We start from the raw sequence: 5,156 nt of genomic DNA, 5'->3' as shown, positions 1-5,156 counted from the left end.
AAATCATGCAAGATCACGGCTCCGCAAATGGCAACCACACTCTCAAGAAAAAACAGGAAGACAGCATTCTGGAAGACGGTGTCCTGGATTTTGCTGTCCAGTTGTTATACTCCAGTTATACTATACTCCAGTTAGGATTTGTAGTTTCAAAGCTTCACAGTTCTCCCTTTCAATCTGTCTTGAAGGCTTTGCTCCTCCTGATGAACCACCATCACAGCTTTCATTGTTTTAAAGTCACACTAGAAACTCCAGCATGCTCACATTAGTTCACAACTTTAACTAAATTCTGGAGGTGGTTGAAAGTACAGAAGAGGATGCAAAAAAGCAGTTTTTATAGTTTACTGTGTATTGGTTGTTCTAAGTTGTAATCTGTATACAATTTGCTACCTTTTAAAAATACTGTGTGTATGTATGTATCACACACACACACACACACACACAGAGAGAGAGAGAGAGAGAGAGAGAGAGAGAGAGAGAGAGAGACGTATATAAATAAATCATTTTTGAGGCCCTTGAAGCCTGGATAATGGATTAGCATCCACAGCCAGTAAATCTTTCTCTTTGATGACCATTTAGCAAAGTAACTTCTCTTTATTTTTGGAGGGGGGAAGTGCTTAAGGACATAAAGTTGAGCTGATTTGTCATTAATTCATGCTCCACAAAGCCATCGTATCTGCATGAGATGCAACGTGCCAACATGAGTCTCTGTGTTGGGGAAAGCAAAATGCTCCAGACAGTAATTACCTTTTCAGATACATAATAGGCTGATCAATATTAACAGGGGTAGTTATTTCACTTCTTCCAACTTGTGCGCCCTGAACAGAAGATAAAATGCTTGTAAAATAGAGCTCCGTTTGATCACCTAGCTGATTGCCTCCTGCCAGCGGGCCCCATTTCTCAAAGTGGCCATCGATTACCACCTTTTCCCCCTGGGAAAGTGCCAGCCATTTCTTTCCACTGGCATGTCTTGGTGGGCATCACCACAGGGCACCCTGCAACCCTTGTTCTGGATTTTCCATGGTTATGACTGCATGTGATTCCCATCCTGCTGCTCTTGAAACCACCCAAGCAGTCACTTTGAAATGATTCATTTTAAAAAGTGGGTTATAAGTTTAAATAATGTTGTTGTTGTTTTGTCATTTAGTTGTATCCGACTCTTCGTGACCCCATTGACCAGAACACACCAGACACTCCTGTCTTCCACTGCCTCCCGCAGTTTGATCAAACTCATGCTGGTAGCTTCAAGAACACTGTCCAACCATCTCGTCCTCTGTCGTCCCCTTCTCCTTGTGCCCTCAATCTTTCCCAACATCAGGGTCTTTTCCAGGGAAGATTCCATTAAAATCTTCTCTTCTCATGAGGTGGCCAAAGTATTGGAGTCTCAGCTTCAGGATCTGTCCTTCCAGTTTGCACTCAGGGCTGATTTCCTTCAGAATGCATAGGTTTGATCTTCTTGCAGTCCATGGGACTCTCAAGAGCCTCCTCCAGCCCCTTCATGGATCACTGCCTTGCCGTGGAGAAGGGGCTTGAATAACTCAGAGAAACTATGAGCTATGCCGTGCAGGGCCACCCAAGATGGACAGGTCATAGTGGAGAGTTTTGACCAAACGTGATCCACCTGGAGCAGGAACCGGCAAGCCACTCCAGTATCCCTGCCAAGGAAACTCCATGGACAAAGATAACAGGCATATAAAAGTTTAAATAATAATAATTTACAAACTCATTAACTCCCTCTCCATAGCATAGCTAAAGGTTCTAGTATGTGCCATCCATGGTTCATGCTCCATTTCTGGATCAGAGTTCCTTCAAGACCCTTAACAACTTGGAACCAGTTTACCAGTGAGATCACCTTACCTTGCACGTGTCCACTAAACCACTTTGATCTGAGGAACTGCTGGGCTGGTTGGCATCGTTCACAACCCCACTCCTCCCAGCCCTCTGCTCCTGTATAGCATGGAGATGAGAGAACATGTAAGCTACCCTGAGCTCCTTGAAGGAAAGGAGGATAAAAATGTTATTTATAATAACAGAAACTTCAGGGGAATAGGGATATTTCTGACTGCACGGAAAGGCATCAGCATGAGCCAGGCTATTCACAGATCCGGCTGATGTGGGGAAGTGTCAGCGTGAACCAGTCTAATAGCCAGCAGTGCTTTCGGTAACCACAGCAGCTTGAAAAGGACACTGCTGCTACTTGCTGCTGACTATACATTCCAGGTCATACTGAGTTTTTTTCTGCAGAATTGGAAGTGCTGAAGAAAGCAAACATTTTGTGTGAATGCAACAGGCAACCCTGAGTGAAGCAGCCCTAAGAAACCCAGACACTAACCAGAGACACAACAACATCCAAGCCCTGGGCGCTGTTGAACCATTGATCCGTCTAGCAAAGGGCTTGTCCACACTCCTTGACACGTGAGGCACAGAAAGTTACCTATGAGGGGATGTGTCATGAACTGGCTGAACACAAAGGAATGGTGGGAGGAACCAGTTGGAGAACCCTCAAGGCAAGAAGGCTGAGAAGTTGGGGACTGGTTGGACCCATTCCAAACACATAGGTGTTTCAGACATAAAAAGCCATTCTCAAAGTCCTATTGGAATCCTTCAGGTGGTGGAAGTCATTGAAAAATGTTTTATGCATGTTGGGACCCTTTGAATTCCCTCGCCACCTTAGCCCTGGCCCATCACAGTAGGGTAACGTCAGATGAACTAAACAACTAATAACAGGTTACAGTTGGTTTATCAATCTTTTGGGTGGAGGGTGGGAGCGCAAATGAAACTCAACAGCCTCTCTTCCTCTCTCCCCCTGATGTACTTCCAAGAAACACATGTCAGAGTCATATGGTGATGTGCAAGTTCATATTCTGCTTTCTGCAAGCTTTCCTCACATCTTCTCATGAGCCAAGAACTTTCCTATCATCTATCTATCTATCTATCTATCTATCTATCTATCTATCTATCTCTATCATCTATCTATCTGTTTCCCCATTGCCTTTCCTCATATCTCAGAACACCTGGTCTCAATTTGCTAATTAAAGACTGTGTCAGCGCCCAATTATCACCAGTTACAATATCACCAGCCCAAGTCATACAGATCCCTGGAACCTCCCAGATTTGCCCAATTAGCATTCCCAAGAGTTCATGATAAGTTCTTCCAAGAACTGCAAAACTTAACCCTTTGAGTGTCCAACTGTTCCCGCTTGCGTCTCCATATTCTGAAGTTTCCCTCTTATTACAGTGAGATTCATTTCAACCTGGGGGCTGCCAACTATTTTATCGGCTCTTGTTTCTGTGCCTTCGGCAGGATATTGGCATATATAGCATTAAAGAAGAAGAAGAAGAAGAGTTTGGATTTGATATCCCGCCTTTCACTCCCTTTAAGGAGTCTCAAAGTGGCTAACATTCTCCTTTCCCTTCCTCCCCCACAACAAACACTCTGTGAGGTGAGTGGGGCTGAGAGACTTCAGAGAAGTGTGACTGGCCCAAGGTCACCCAGCAGCTGCATGTGGAGGAGCGGAGACGCGAACCCGGCTCCCCAGATTACGAGACTACCGCTCTTAACCACTACACCACACTGGCTGTGTGACCATTAGGTCCAGTCATTACTGACTCTGGGTTTGCAGCGCTCATCTCACTTTATTGGCCGAGGGAGCCGGCATACAGCTTCCGGGTCATGTGGCCAGCATGACTAAGCCGCTTCTGGCGAACCAGAGCAGCACACGGAAACACCGTTTACCTTCCCGCCAGAGCGGTACCTATTTATCTACTTGCACTTTGACATGCTTTTGAACTGCTAGGTTGGCAGGAGCAGGGACCGAGCAATGGGAGCTCACCCCGTCGCGGGGATTCGAACCGCCGACCTTCTGATCAGCAAGTCCTAGGCTCAGTGGTTTAACCCACAGTGCCACTCGTGTCCCATATATAGCATTAGTGGGAAGTAAATCCCCTAAACATGAGTTTGCTTATTTTTTATTATTTTTTTGTAAAGATGTATACCTTGTCTTCCCTGCACCCTCTAGAAGAAGAAGAAGAAACTCAAGGCAGCTTAAAATAATAAAGATACAACTACATAGGATAAAACAAGTCAACAGTGAGGCACTAAACAACAATCCATAGTAAAATGACATTTGACAATCTGAGCCAAAATATAATCAAGCCATGTGTCAGAAAAGGCTTGACTTGCTGATTTCTGCTGATCTTGCTAATGTTAAAAACCCAGGAGCAGGACAGGGATGGATGATTTGGTCAATTTCACTCTCTGCATGTTTCTCACTTTTCCAATGTCAAATTACTTTGCCAGACTTCTAAATCCGTTAGCTGTTCTTTTCTTTTGCTTTGTACCTATGGCTGATACTCATTATTTGTTTTATTCCATGACATTCTTAATAAAAATATATATATTATTATAATATATATATATATTTAATATATATTATATATTAAAACACCCAGTGTATACCTGAAGGAGCGTCTCCACCCCCATCATTCTGCCTGGACACTGGGGTCCAGCTCCGAGGGTCTTCTGGCGGTTCCCTCATTACGAGAAGTGAGGTTACAGGGAACCAGGAAGGGGGCCTTCTCGGTAGTGGCACCCGCCCTGTGGAATGCTCTCCCACCAGATGTCAAGGAAATAAAAAACTATCTGACTCTTAGAAGCCATCTAAAAGCAACCCTGTTTAGGGAAGTTTTTAATGTTTGATGTTTTATTGTGTTTTTAATATCCTGCTGGAAGCCTCCCAGAGTGGCTAGGGAGGCCCGACCAGATGGACAGAGTATAAGTAATAAAGTGGTGGTGGTGGTGGTGGTTGTTATCGCCTAATATGCATATTTCTGATGCAATCCGAACAACAATCACCCTCCATTAAATCTCACTGCTACTGTGTTTAATGGATACAGGGTGTGACACTTCAGATAGTGGTTTGCCATACTGCTTTCTGAAGTGGTTCCCCCTCGATTAAACCTTGCTGTAGACTCATTTACAAAAGGATGCCTCCCACTCTCTTTTAAGCAGCTGTCCAGGGCCACCTGCCACCTACACTGCTTGCTTGCTCACCCACCTGCTTGTCTGGCATTCTATTGTCATGCGGGAGTTGACATGGCCACCTATTGGCAGCCGCATAAACTGCAGCATGACAAAAGCCTTGCATTTTTATGTATAT

The sequence above is a fragment of the Podarcis liolepis genome (genome assembly GCF_965112155.1).
Source record: "Podarcis liolepis genome assembly, chromosome: 16".
Lineage (NCBI taxonomy): Eukaryota > Metazoa > Chordata > Lepidosauria > Squamata > Lacertidae > Podarcis > Podarcis liolepis.
This window is presented reverse-complemented; position numbering follows the sequence as displayed.